This window comes from Dermacentor variabilis, chromosome 8, assembly GCF_050947875.1.
Source record: "Dermacentor variabilis isolate Ectoservices chromosome 8, ASM5094787v1, whole genome shotgun sequence".
NCBI classification, from domain to species: domain Eukaryota; kingdom Metazoa; phylum Arthropoda; class Arachnida; order Ixodida; family Ixodidae; genus Dermacentor; species Dermacentor variabilis.
In genome coordinates, this window is record NC_134575.1 from 33,375,181 (window position 1) to 33,390,444 (window position 15,264).

A 15,264-nucleotide genomic window follows, 5' to 3' on the forward strand; every position below is an offset into this window, starting at 1 on the left:
CGCAATGCCTCATGACCTTGAGCGTACCGGAATCTTGGAAGAACGCCAACATAATCTTAATTCGTAAAAAAGGGGGACGCCAAAGACTCGAAAAAATTATAGACCGATCAGCCTACTGTCCGTTGCCTACAAAGTATTTACTAAGGTAATCGCAAATAGAATCAGGAACACTTAGACTTCTCTCAACCAAAGGACCAGGCAGGATTCCGTAAAGGCTACTCAACAATAGATCATATTCACACTATCAATCAGGTGATAGAGAAATGTGCGGAATATAAACAACCCTTATATATAGCTTTCATTGATTACGAGAAAGCGTTTGATTCAGTCGAAACCTCAACCAGTCATGGAGGCACTACGGAATCAGGGTGTAGGCGAGCCGTATGTAAAAATACTGAAAGATATCTACAGCGGCTCCACAGCCACCGTAGTCCTCAATAAAGAAAGCAACAAAATCCCAATAAAGAAAGGCGTCAGGCAGGGCGATACGATCTCTCCACTGCTATTCACAACGTGTCTACCGGAGGTATTCAGAGACCTGGATTGGGAAGAATTGGGAATTAGAGTTAATGGAGAATGCCTTAGTAACTTGCGATTCGCTGATGATATTGCCTTGCTTAGTGACTCAGGGGATTAATTGCAATGCACGCTCACTGACCTGGAGAGGCAAAGCAGAAGGGTGGGTCTAAAAATTAATCTGCAGAAAACTAAAGTAATGTTCAACAGTTTCGGAAGAGAACAGCAGTTTACGATAGGTAGCGAGGCACTGGAAGTGGTAAGGGAATACATCTACTTAGGACAGGTAGTGACCACGGATCCGGATCATAAGACTGAAGTAATCGGAAGCATAAGGATGGGCTGGGGTGTGTTTGGCAGGCATTCTCATATCATGAACAGCAGGTTGCCATTATCCCTCAAGAGAAAAGTGGATAATAGCTGTCTTACCAGCACTCACCTACTGGGCAGAAACCCGGAGGCTTACGGAAAGGGTTCTACTTAAATTGAGGATGACGCAACGAGTTGTGGAAAGAAGTATGATGGGTGTAACTTAAAGGTATAAAAAAAGAGCAGATTGGGTGAGGGAACAAATGCGAGTTAATGACATCTTAGTTGAAATCAAGAAAAAGAAAGGGGCACGGGCAGGGAATGTAATGAGGAGGGAAGATAAACGATGGTCATTAAGGGTTGCGGACTGGATTCCAAGAGAAGGGAAGCGTAGCAGGGGCGGCAGGAAGTTAGGTGGGCGGATGAGATTAAGGAGTTTGCAGGGGCAACATGGCCACAATAAGCACATGAGCGGGGTAGTTGGAGAAGTATGGGAGAGGCCTTCGACCTGCAGTGGGAGTAACCAGGCTGAAGAAGCAGAAGAAGAAGAAGAAGATGATGATGATGATGATTATGATGATGATGAACGATAACTCCACAAAGTCGCGATGCCATTTTTTAAAGCCAGAAAGACGAAGTTCAGGCAAAGCCATGTACTATATAGTCATCACTCCCTCGCTGACAGAAGCAGGGCCCTGCTTGCAGGTCATGTATAGACACCATACAGCGCCACAGTTCCCTGTGACGATTGTACGGAACTCTGTGGGGAGTGCAACCGAAATCGCCGCGCAGGGAATCTATTCTATTCCCGTTGAAAGGCTATGCGGGCCCGCAGCCGCGTCGATCGTTGACAGCCGAGGTGCTCGTTCCCCGCTATATGAGAAGCGGCCGTGAGATGACGGCCCCTGCGGAGGAAGCTCGACTTCCGCCACGCATTCGAGGCTTGCCGACGATACCGTCGTACACATCCGTCCCACGCGGGGGAGCGCGAACGTCGTTCGAAAGCGAAAGCCCCGCCGAGCGTATGCATCTGGGTCGGGTACGTAATTGGTGCGCACCCACCACATTCGTTGAACCGAGGTGACAGCGGTCTTTTGTACTTCTGGCTGGTCGGGACCAGTTCCTGCTGCCTCTGTGCTCACATCTATCTATCTATCTATCTATCTATCTATCTATCTATCTATCTATCTATCTATCTATCTATCTATCTATCTATCTATCTATCTATCTATCTATCTGTCTGTCTGTCTGTCTGTCTGTCTGTCTGTCTGTCTGTCTGTCTGTCTGTCTGTCTGTCTGTCTGTCTGTCTGTCTGTCTGTCTGTCTGTCTGTCGCGCGTGCGTGTGTGCGTGCGTGTTTGCTAGCTTGAGGGCTGCTTGAAACTAAAGGACACATCGCGAGGCAACACTGCATGTAACCGAAATCACGTGCCTAGAGTCGGAAACTCGTTCGCGCGAACCGACGTAGCGGCGCATCGCAGACGGCCGAGCGAGCGGCGTAGCGAGTGCCGAAACGTCACGCGACGCCCTGCTCCCACGTGACCACCTTCCTCGTCACGACGGGGCATAAGGCATGCCACACACCTGCCGGGTAACAAAGAGGCAAAATAAAATTGGCTCGTAGAAAAGGCGTCACAGCAGATGGTTTGGGGCGGGTCTGAAGCTCACCAGTGTTATTTTGTATAGGGCTTTGAGGTCGACGACCTTCATTCAACGAAAGAAATATAACGATAATAACGAAAAGTAGAAAATGTGGTGTCGAGTATATAGCTCTAACGCAGGCCTCACAACCGCAGGGCTGGCGGCGATCGCCACCCCGTGATCCGTTTATCAGTGAAACGAGAACTATAGAGAATCACGTGACGCGAATAGTTCCGGCGAAAAAAAAAAACTACTGGAGGTGTTCGACACAAAGCCGACGACCATCCCTTATGTACCGGACGTAGAAAAAAAAAAAGGCGGCCGATGCGATTAATCACACAACGAACACGCATGACTCCTCGTGCAACTTTCCACCGGACAGGCGACACACCGCGCGGATAAGCGGAGACTGCCGGTGTCATCTTCAGCGGCAGCTATATCAGGCTTTTCCGCCTCTCACGTCTTAATAACACGACGGCGCGCTTTAGGGCAATTTCGCGAGCTTCCGCCGCTGGCGAAGATACGTCGAGGCGCCTGCCTACAGATAAGAAACCGTTTCTCGGCTACCCAAACAAACACCTTCTCTATAAGGGGAGTGAAAAATAAAACGGAGCCGAAAGATGGCCCTCGACGAAGCGGCGGATACTGGGCGGAAAAGACACACACACACACTCGGACACTCCTCCCCAGGAGCTCGAATCCATTAGCCTAAGTGCCGAGAAGAGGAAGCGTGCCGTGAGAATGCTCCCTTCGTGATAACAGCCTGCGTCGCCAGCAAGCAGCTTGCATGCTCGAGAACACGCGTCCGGGGCGGGACGGCGCGTGGGTTTGCAATACTACACCCTTCAGTTATCGTTGTATAGTTGTGTGCAGTGGGGTGTACATGCGTAGTAAAGGCATACGCACCTCATTCGTACTCACTTCGCTCGCGCTCGTACTCGCGTATACTAAAACCCTGCGTGACTCACTCACGCCTGTGAAATAAGTGTGAATGAGTGCACTTACGAGTAGAGCCGACGTACACCGGGAAAAAATTTTACACCCTTAAAAGTAAGCAAGGGTGTAAACGCGTCCACAAGTCACGTCCTTGCACCCTTTTTTGGTGTAACGGCATTATTGACATATTTACACCATTATTAACGTGTAAGGCTGTTAATTATTTTACAGTGCATGTGATAAAGGTGGCTGCACTGCATCTACACACGCCATTGTAATCGTCTATATAGTGGCAGCCTGCAGTTCCCGACCCCTGTAGATTATACTTAATGAAAATTAAATTACGGGGCATTACTTACCAAAACCGCTTTCTGATAATGAGTCACGCCGTGGTGGGGGACTCCAGAAATCTGAACCACCCGGGGTTCTTTAACGCGCACCTAAATCTAAGTACACAGGTGTTTTCGCAATTCGCCCCGATAGAAATGCGGCCGCCGTGGCGGCGGGATTAAATCCCACGACCTCGTGCTCAGCAGCCCAACACCACAGCCACAAAGCAAACACGGCGCGGGTTGTAGAGTATACTCCACTTTCTGCTGCATTTAACAAGCGCAGTAACGATGAGCTCGGCTCGTGAAGCCGTTTTTAACGTCTTACGCTGAGGTATACAAGGTAGGAGGGGTACTGTGTTTGGACGCGGGTGTTCGACGGCCTAGAGAGAATGCATTAGATAGGCGTGTGTTGTTTCCGGTGCGAGGTATACACTATCTGTGCCCGCACTTGAATGGAACGCTGAAGACTGCGTAAACCGGCGAACGCAACAATCCCCTCTCAGACGCTAACCAGTATTCCTTTGCTACTTTTTTTTTCTAACAATAACGAGAACGCGGCCTCTAGCAGCAGCCTTCGCACGCGGTGGGAGGCCGCGCTGCTCAGCGCCGCCCTCGAGGATCAACTACGGGCCGCCCAGCGGGCCGAGGATGTCGCCGGGACCCACGAACTCCCGGCCGTCAGCTAGGTGGGGCCTTTGGCCCTCCCCAGCAACTCGCAGGATCGAGACACATTGAAGTTATTTCCTCCTCCTCCTTCGCCCAAACGCTCAACTCGAAGACTAATTAATTTTACTTGTACAGTCGCACACGGACTCACTCACTCGGAAAGCCAACTTGCAGATGCTGTTTGCTGCAGCACGGGGTTCGGTCTATGTAGGTGCGGATATACCGGTTTCATTCGATGTATAACCGAGCGTTTTTTTTTGTTATGTATGTTGTGGCTGCAGCATCCCGGATGTTCAGAAATTGTCGCGTGCAAGAGACGCCTCGATGCAACTTGGTCAGGTATGATCGGATTTTGACTGTAGGCAAGCAAAGACCACCCAGCCACCACAAGGCCCGTGGGACACTGTTTTATGACGTCATGCTAACAGGGCCGAAATCCCTATTGCCAAGCCCGACACGCGAGGAAAGCGGTGGCTCCAATATCACCGTGGCCTACACTCGGGCAGCATTACCGTCACATCCTACGGCAGATCGGACCGATTAGCATGACGTCATAAAGTAGTGCACGGGCCTAGCGCTATCTATGCAGCTGACTCTGATACGACACGCACTTCCTCTCACGCAATGCGCTGTAACCACCGTCCTGCGTCGCCATCAGCTTCGAATTCTCGAACACGATTTCTCGCTTACGCGAGGAATCGCCGCTATCAGCTGCACTGTCTGTCAGCGGGCTCAAAGGAGAAGATCAACAAAACCGAGAAGCCGACACAGGGAGAGGTCGCGGAAGAACGGAAGTCTCCGCCAATCGAGAGGTATCGCGACATCCGGCCGTCGACGTGTTGTGACGTCACTGTATACGCGCGCCAGATTGCGGAGCGTTGCAGAAATGGCCGTTTTGACAACAGCCAGGTGGGGGCCGGCGCCCACGTGATATTTGTTCTCGGTCGGGACGTCACTACTTAATTAAGCGATATATGGGTCTCACGCTCCGAGTGACACAGCATACGGTGCCATAAACCCGAGTCCCGTCACCGTCGTAAGGTGCATATATACCAGCCTGTTCTGTGCGTGCTGCGCACGGCCACGACAATGGCATTGGGTGGAGTTGTTTTTGTTTTGTTTTTGTTGTTTTATACAAATGGAGACAAGCGGGCAAAATAGTATATCTTATAGACGACTATATAACAAACGTTTAGAAAATCAACTCTACGCTCGACGTGATAGGCGTTCTTCTTACGCGTCAGTTTCGCTTGCAGAGAGCCTTCGAGCGTGAAATATATTTGTTCGCGCAGCTCTTGCGAGTGATTGCTTGAAGAAAATTTCTTCGCTCACCTAGCTAATGTCGAGTACGGGCTTCAAACATGCTCATTATCTTTAGGCACATCCATAAGATGAACATCAACATGTTAACGTTAATAACCTTCGTTAAGTAATTGCGCATATAACTGCCCAAATTACGCCTTATCTAGAGGGTGCCAACTGCACACTTTCATGGGGAAGATAACGTCACCTTGACTTATATTGCTTTAATTAAAGACAATGTTGCATCAAGAAAAACAAGAAGAATAGCACCCGGTATAGATTACTACAGAGGCTAGCACACCATTCATGATGTGTCGTAGAAGAATGTTTAGTTTAAGCCTCTCGAAAATGCAATTCGACTGTTTCAAGGAAGTGCGTAGAGTAGAGCGTTCAGAACACACACAAAAATAAAAAAACACACCTCACCACAAAGCCCAAAAATTGTCCAGATTTGCAATCTCAACGGTAGGTCATGTCAAGGGAGACACATAAAGTAAATAGACGCAACCTTTAAGATATTCACAGTAGTCGTCCCACAAAGGGCACCTCAGTCGACAACCTGGCATTCATCAACGTCTAAAAAAAAATGGCCAGGCTTAGCTTGGTTAAGCCAAGAATGCGTTGCATATTGCGCGGTCAGGTGGTGGCTGCGGCCGCGCGCGACCGCGCCAGTTGGGGCCCAGCTTTTCCTCCGTGACGTCACGCGCCGGCGCAGCGCCCCTAGCGGGAGGAGCGGGAGTCAGGTGGTGGCTGCGGCCGCGCGCGACCGCGCGAGTTGGGGCCCAGCTTTTCCTCCGTGACGTCACGCGCCGGCGCAGCGCCCCTAGCGGGAGGAGCGGGAGTCAGGTGGTGGCTGCGGCCGCGCGCGACCGCGCGAGTTGGGGCCCAGCTTTTCCTCCGTGACGTCACGCGCCGGCGCAGCGCCCCTAGCGGGAGGAGCGGGAGTCAGGTGGTGGCTGCGGCCGCGCGCGACCGCGCGAGTTGGGGCCCAGCTTTTCCTCCGGCTGTCGTGACGTCACGTCACGTGGTTGAGCTAAAGGTCAATGGTGGCTGCCCGGCCGCGCCCAAGGGCTGAACTGAGTGATTGCAATATGCAACGCATAAAAGGAACAAAAAAAGAAACATCGCTGCGATTATACGGTGTCGTTGGAGGCTGCCTTCTTTTACGACGGGCCATAGAACCAACACAAATTAAGCAGTCGTACACGAATCTTCATCACCGTGACCACGGCAATCGGGTATCAAGTCGAATGCTACAGCGAAAGCTGAATGGGGAGAGAGCATTGGTGAGAAACTGGCCTCGTTGGCTCCACTGCGTATCAGTGTTAGCCAGCGAAATAAATAAATAAATTCACCGCAGACAACTGTCATGGTCGCTGTTTTCAAGTGTTATTTAAACGAGAGAGAGAGAAAGAGAGAGAGACAGATAGGTTTGGCAGCTACAACTGAGGGGGGACGGGATGGACAGATTAGATAGGAGCTATTGGTGGAGCAGAGATAAATTAAACGGCGTCACTATCGGGTCTGCGGCCGTTATAAGAAGCAAATGGGGGGGAAAAAGACAAAGAAAACAAAAGTTTATGTTTACAGTTTTATCCCCTGACCAGGCGAGGACACCACAGGGCTGTCAGGGGACGATAAGATAACAGTGCAGGTTTGGGGACCGTGAATAGCGCAACGAGGCACGTATAAGGGCGATAACGAAACACCTGTCACGCGATTTAAAAATATAGAAATTACGCATAAGTCGTCCCGGCAATTTCACCGGCAAACGCTATTCCGAGTGCGAGCTCTGATACGTCACGTATACTCCCGTCTATCTCGCATAGCGATCTCCAGTGGCCGACCGGTATATATTCTGCAATAGGAACATACGCGCACACGTCGTACTATTTTAACCCTCTGATACACATGGTTATACAACATGGAGAACATTGAACGAATTGTTGACATTTATTTCTTTCCATGGAGAGTACATACGCAGCAAAAAATATATAGTTGTTTTATTGTAACCTAATTACTGCGCTAATCGACTAATGAGTAGTAATTGGTTTGTAAATTTATCCACAGCTGAAACTTCACTCCCAGCATAGTAAAAAAAAAACGCAACTACGTGTGGGCTTTGCAATGAGGTTTTCCGCGCTTCGTTCGGTATTTCGAGGGTATCAAACTGGGCGTATCACAGCCATACGATACGTTGGCCATTACAGGTATGGTTAGAGCGAAGAGTTCTCAGCGAATCGACCCTCCCAAATTTTGCTGACCCTCGCTGCTGTTGCACTCGCCGAATATAGCTCGACACAGGACAGCGCAAGATATCCCGGATCCCGACTCGGAGGAGGGACCGAACGAAACTTCAATGTCAAAATGATGGCTTTACGGTGGCTCCTTCAGTTGCGGGAGACGACGGGGGTTATGGCCGGCCCGGAGTCCCCGCTCCCTTCGCGGCTGCCTCTTGACCGTCCCGCGACCCAGACCTGAACGTCCGGGCTCGGTTAGCCGAATATTAGTGTGGCCCCCCCAACGCGATACGTGACCACGCGGTCGCGTGTCGACCGTGCAACAATTTGCCTCTATCTACTCGCTCTCCGTCCCGGTCTGTGTGGGCGCCGTGGGCTCGGAAGGCGAAAGCTCGAGCATGTTGGTGCACGGGCGGCCTCATATTGCCTTGGAGTGAGGAGTGGGCCGGGGTCCATAGGATTGGTTAGAGTTAGGTTAGGTTAGAGCGATGGTTACAGTTTTTCGTTGAGAATTTGATCAGCCATTGCGGAAATGCGTCCCTTAGAATAATTCGGAGGCATCCAATGTACATACGGCGTCTTTCATTGTCCTTGCATTTGCCCAATGAGACGTGAAACCGAATCAGTGAATGACTAGATGAATCAATCAGTATGCACCCATTGAAAGACAGATTACTGTACAGTCCGTCTACAAGGTAACGGGACGAAGGAGGTTTGAACGGGATCTATTCTTCCAGCATCTCAAGCGGCCACACGCAGTAAAATATGGGGCCAAATTAACAAAGCTTATCGCTCGTAACTGCTCTCTGCGATTGGCTGATCGTCTATACGCTAATGATATTTCCAGCGTCAGGATTGGCTGGAATTCACTCTTACGAACTATCCTAGCGTGAAAGATATCTGTGAGCACGGGCGCTGCAGGCCATTGGGTTTAAGCCATGCTCAGAACCTAAGCGCAACCATGCTTCGCGCGAACACGAAGAACAAAATTTTGAGGTGGGGAAAAGTGGTTGCTAAGAGCGGAGGGGATCATCCTGTCGCGAATACCGCGCGCTCGAGGCGGTCACCTGAGGCCGAATTCAAGAAGCTATTCGCTCATTAGGGTCATTTGTCACGATCAGCCCGGCCATGTCGACTAACGCTTTGTCCGTCGCGAAGACTGGCTGGCACTACGCTTCCGAACACGGCTTCTGAACTGTTCCACGCCACCAGGGCCGATCGAGCCAACAGAACCAGAAGGTGCGTCCTGCTTCCCCAAGTGCTGACCAAGTATACAACGCATCTTAGTTTGTGTGACTTGAAGGGAATCGACTAAATCAAAAGATTTGGGCGATTGCCTAGTCTGCGGACCCGAAATTGAAAGAAGAAATAGTAGCAGGCGTTCCCGGCAAGATGGACTCTCACTCAAGTACTGACTGAGTGACCTAGGCCCAACGGTGCATATAGCTTTCTGCGATCTCGCGAGATCCAGCGCATTCGGAATCAAGGATGACAGTGGCTCCGATTTTGTCTAAACTTCGGCTGCTGCTAAAAGAAGCCAACATACACGATCGGCTGCATATAGAGCAAGCTGGTGGGGGTCTCAAGGTACCGAACCGCAGGCGCTTGACGACAGCCTTACTCACCAAAATGAAGGAGGAGCTCTATTTCCGTGTCAACCGGCCTTCAAAAGTGGGCCCGGGCTGGCCCTTTCTTCTCAGATGTTTCTCGCAGGTGGCAACGGGGCAACGTCGCAGAAGCAGCGTCCACGTCGCGCGATCAAATGAGCGCGACCACACACCGACGCACAGCAAGCCGGCGTATAAAAAGCAGCGAAACGTCGGGTCGCTCAGCAGCAATCCGCACAAGAGCAAGCTCCCGCGACGGTCGCGTGCAAGCGACAGCGACGACTGTGTGAAGCAGTACCGCGCCCCTGGCATGGATTCACGCGACTTCATCACGGCGCGACGCTAGCCTGCGCTGCAACAAGGTCACGTGACCGCGTACGCGTGCTCCGGCCCCCCTCGTCGTCACGTCTTATCCCTCCGCCTCCTCTCCTCCCAGCTACCTTTCGTCACAGCCAATCGGTGTTTGCTTTCCACTCGGCCTCAGGAAGTAGAGTTCGCTTTTGTGGCGCGGTTCAGAAAACAAACGGCATCAACGTAAAAAGAAAAAAAAAGAAACATAAAAACGAAGGTATGATAGAACGACGAGTCTCGCTGTCTTCTGGAACCCCGTTGCCAGCCAGACGATCGACGTGCTTCTGCAACCCGCTCTCCCCTTTCACGACTCGAGTGCGTCTGCTTGTCGTCGAAACGTCGACGATGTTACGCGCGTCAGACTTGTTTTAGAAAGACAGCTTCGCATATCTATCTATCTGCATGCGTGTGTTTGCTTGCTTGCGTGCAGGTCTCGGTATCAGAGCGGTCGCGTTCTCTGAAAGCGATATAGGAAATGGTCTGATAGAAGGCAGCGTAAGAAACAAAACGCAATCAATAGAAAAATAAACGCAAGAAACGACATCCGTACACGCACCTTATCTCAAAGAAGCGCCGGCCAACCTTCTCCGCTCATCTCATTGGAAAGAAATAAACGCCGTGAAATCGCTGCCAAAGAAATCATGATTACGTGGTATATAGATATATCGTAGTGTTCGGAGCAGTGACATCACGCTCTTAGATCTACACTGGTACCACGACCGTGATGAGACTCTAAGACGAGGCCTATACAAGCATGCCACCCGTAGGGAGGCCAAGGGTTTACTGCTCGGAGCAGTGACGCCCAAACCTTAGGCCTAAAACGGTACCGTCCGCGGCCAAGACAATGCCCACGAAGACACGCGAAGGGTCCTGCCAAAACTGAAGCCACACTGAGCTGACAGTGAGGTGAGAGGGAGACAGCGCAAAAGTAAAAAAAAAAAAAGCAGAGCCAGGATTTTAGGGATTTCGCCGCGTAGCAACAACACAAAGGAGCAGCACCCTCGTGACGTCACACGTCGTGACGTAAGGGACGCGTTCACGCTTCCACCTCGCGCGTCAGGGTGAAGGCTGCGGAGCTGTAGGAGGGCGCCAAGGAGTGCAAGGGGTGTGACGGTGCGTTTAATTGCTTCAGACACCGGCAACACCCCCCCGCTACACCCAGTGCAGTCGGCGATGAGCTGAGAAAATGCGCAGCTATAGGCAAGCCAGGCAAACACACAGCTGTGCGACTCAGAATCCGCACACACCCCTTTCGACGTTTACGTACGCAAGTCCCAAAAGAATTGCCCCGTTTCTCCCTCACGAGAGGTCCGCTGATTTCAACACAACGACTCATTAACCCCTCTAGTGTTGAGCTATGTACACAAATTAATTTTCCCGAGATAACGTTCATTAACGAAGAATCCAACTAATTACTTTACGGGACGTATTGCAATTTACGAATTGCAAGGCGGTGAAGTTCGCAAGGCGATCCGCTTGGAACCAACTCTGAGGACGACACCGGTTTGATGTTTTCAAGTTTTCAAGACGGGCGCCGCCAGAATTGCAGGAAGAATGTGCTGTCGTGTCACTTAGTTTGTTTTTAATGAAACGCCGTTTTACGCACTGAAGCAGGAATGCAACTGGATCACCAGTGTATTCAGTTCGTACTTTGGGAATGTCGGAAGCGTTGTTACCTTCAGAATTTGTTCCAAGAGGGTACGCCTCGCGAACTCACTGGCTTAGGTTCGTAAATTTCGATGCATGTGCAGTGAAATAATTAGTTAAAGCCTTAAGTGATTGTTTTTTCTAATTAGTCGGCTACGCATTTCAGCTGACCGAGCAAGTAATGTACGTCTCTTCCGAGTAATACGGTTGAATGACTAGAATTGTGCTCTCTGTCTCAAGCGATCAAAAATAAATTATGTATAATAAAAAATAAAAATACGGTATACAGGACCTTCAGAACGAAACTGTTACTATACATCCAGTTTCCAAGAAACGTTCGAGTTGCGTACTGTATTACGTAGTGTACCATCGATCTGAAGCGTATATAGGCTTACTGCCTTCCACGACAACATACATACCCCAACTTTTCGAATGCCATGTTCTGACCAGCATGCAGTATATAGGAGGCCGAAAAGATTGACCCCGCGGAATTGTTTTTTTTTTCTTACAAAATAAGGAAATATAAAAGCAGTCAAGTTGAACCGACGAACAGGGTACCGCAGGGGTAAACAAGGTCGAACAAATTGGTTGGGTATACCGCGAATATTCAGCCGTCGTTGGCGAAAGAGCGCACAATCGCGTGTGTACCGTTTTTCTCCCGTTTTCTGACACAGAGGTGAACGATCACTTTGTTTTTTTCGTCACCAGCAAGCGTGCTAGGCGAGGCTGTTGCACCTAGTGGCGAACGGAACAGCTCTTCCAGTAGCGCGTTTACACTTTTCTGCATCGTACCTGTTTACAGTCGGTGAACGTTGTTCAGTCCAAGGCTGTGGCGACCGATTCTTTCTCCGTAACCACAACGGCGGCAGCTGGGTGCACCTGAGAAAAAAAAAAGAAACGGAAAGAAAAAAAAAACTTTTTTTATGCACTGCGTATATAGGGACGTACGTTATGCGCCCTTATACTCTCGTTCAACTCGGTTTCCTGTTACGAGCGGAAAACTTTTTGCAAATATTTTCCACTGACAGTGCTGCAGCGACGACCCACGTAAAAAACTGAAAAAGAAGTGTGGAACGGCGGTTCATACATTGCCATTTTCTTTTTTACTTTTCAGTTACACATGCCAGCGAATACTGAAAGCTTTGCATCCAAGTCCCCGTGCGATGTAGCCGCAGTGGTCCGAGGTGCAGTGTTACAGATACCCGCAACTTTTGTCCGGAACGTTACCTCTATAGCTGGGAACGGTGTTTTCGGCACGTAAGACCCCAGAATGTAATGTCTAATATGCAACAATACTAAAAGTGTACTACTAAAATAAATTAGGCCACACGGGCAGATGTTCGCAGGAAGGTGAAGAACTGAACTGCTGTGCCCTTGCAAGCTGCAAGAGAACGAAACTAAAGAAAGACACTTTCATCTTAGCGTTAATCTTAATCTTCCCGTAATCTCAGTTCCGTTCTCGCGCTGTTTGCGACAGCGTGTGCCTCATAACAATATTCTCAGCTAACCATAACTTTGATAACAATGGTTAGAAGAAGGGATGTCGCTGGAGACAACCATTCCGACAAGAAGACTTAGCCCTCTTTGTCAGTGCGACAAGCTGTTGCTGCACTGATGATGACAGGTCCTATTGTCAAAGCGGTGACTTGAAGATGAGATGGATATCCCTTGTACTAAACACTGTTGATCAATGGACTAAATTAGAGAATTTTAGCAACGTGGGACCCAAAGTTAGTGAACTCTAGCCACCATGCGCACAAGTCACAGCAAGACGAGTTCAAGTTGCTCTGCGCATGCGCGTTAAAACCGCTATTTCGGTATACGCTAGGCAGCTTCCGGTACGCTGTTTTCAAAGACTCCCTATTTAGCACATGCCTCGCCGGTCATACAGGGTCTACCTGCGCACTTAAAAAGAAAGAAAAGCGTGATTAAAATTCTATTCGATATAACTGCAACATTTTTTTCCGCTTTACGCAATAAGGAATGGCGGTCGATGCGACACGTTGCGCAATTATCAACAAGTGAGAGGTTGCTCCGGAGGTTTTCATGCGATGTGTTTCGTTCTTCTTTTCGTTCCTTTTTTTTGTATTATTGTTAGGGAGGGATGCTTTAAGGCACCGTATAAAAAGTTTAAAAGAAAGATGTACAATAACTGCGTTCTCCCGGTGCTAGCATATGGGGCAGAAATTGGAGGCCGACGAATAAGCTCGAGACGTTAAGCGTATCACGTTAAGATACAGCAAGAGAGCAGCGTGGATAAGAGAGAAAACGGACACAACCGATATTGTAATTGATATCAAGAGAGAAAAGAATGAAGCTGGCCAACAGGCCATGTAATGCGCAGACCATTAAGGTTACATAATAATAATAATAATATTTGGGGTTTTACGTGCCAAAACCACTTTCTGATTATGAGGCACGCCGTAGTGGAGGACTCCAGAAATTTTGACCACCTGGGGTTCTTTAACGTGCACCTAAATCTAAGCACACGGGTGTTTTCGCATTTCGCCCCCATCGAAATGCGGCCGCCGTGGCCGGGATTCGATCCCGCGACCTCGTGCTCAGCAGCCTAACACCATAGCCACTGAGCAACCACGGCGGGTGAGGTTACATAATGGGTGCCAAGAGAAGGGAAGCGCAGTCCAGGACGGCAGAGAATTTGGTGGGGCGACGAAATCAGGAAATTTTCAGGCGCAAGTTGGAATCAAGCTAGCGCAAGACAGGGCGCATATGGAGATCGCTGAGAGATGCATTCGTCCTGCAGTGGAAAAAAAATAAGCCGATGATAATAATAATATTTGGGGTTTTACGTGCCAAAACCACTTTCTGATTATGAGGCACGCCGTAGTGGAGGACTCCGGAAATTTTGACCACCTGGGGTTCTTTAACTTGCACCTAAATCTAAGCACACGGGTGTTTTCGCATTTCGCCCCCATCGAAATGCGGCCGCAGTCGCCGGGATTCGATCCCGCGACCTCGTGCTCAGTAGCCCAACACCATAGCCACTGAGCAACCACGGCGGGTAAGCCGATGATAATGATGGTGACGACGACAGCCATCTTGACTTCATTTGCTGGACTCAGCTTGCCGGCCACTACCGATGCCAGACCGCCTCCAAGCAAGAGCCTCCAGATTTGTTGCGTGCCTGCTGGGCAACACTTGACGGTGCATGCACAGACGAAACACGCGTGCGACAGCGACACGCGTGCTCCAACTACTAACCGATCTTCGTTCGAAGGTACACGTACTGTTACGATCGGCCTTCGTGGGCTGGCGATCTTCGGAGAAGCGACCTCCGAACCCTTCCCAGCCTGCTGCGACGGCTCGCTTTGTAAAGACAACAATGCGCCGCCTCAACAGCCCAACGGCGCCGGCATGTTTAGCCACGTTCGGCAGGCCGAGGATTGTTAGCTGATTCGCTGTCGCCTTCACGGTTTGCTTGGAGCGGGGGAACTCCTGGAAGGTGATGTTTTGCGGTTCTTTCCCACTGGCCCCAGAGGTCGTCACAGTCAACGGACAGACGCGGCGGCTACTGAGTGCGGGGTCAGCTCTGTGATCAAGAGGCACCTGCTGGGGTCAAGACCCGTGTTTACAAGAACCCTGTCACCTGGGTGTGCTCAGTGAAACCAAAGTGCGGAAGTGAGTGTGTGAATCCTCCCCCTCAATTGAGGAGGGTTCAATGACTTTGGACGCTCCCACTGGTCGAAGGTGGAACGGC

The 15,264-nt window shown here is 50.1% G+C and overlaps 1 protein-coding gene across 4 annotated transcripts in view; it reads right to left on the reverse strand.

Annotated features, from left to right (window-relative positions):
- Positions 1-15,264, reverse strand: part of LOC142589954 (ATP-sensitive inward rectifier potassium channel 12-like) — a 164,622-nt gene that overhangs the window by 60,416 nt on the left and 88,942 nt on the right. For 2 of the 4 annotated variants that reach the window (XM_075701690.1, XM_075701689.1), the window contains exon 2: positions 12,339-12,425. The exons of 1 other annotated variant lie outside the window; for it this stretch is intronic. The gene's annotated coding sequence lies outside the window, so the exon portion shown is untranslated. Of the gene's footprint in view, positions 1-9,566; positions 9,868-12,338; positions 12,426-15,264 lie in introns of those variants that run through there. One more of the 4 variants, XM_075701688.1, reaches the window with a different exon arrangement.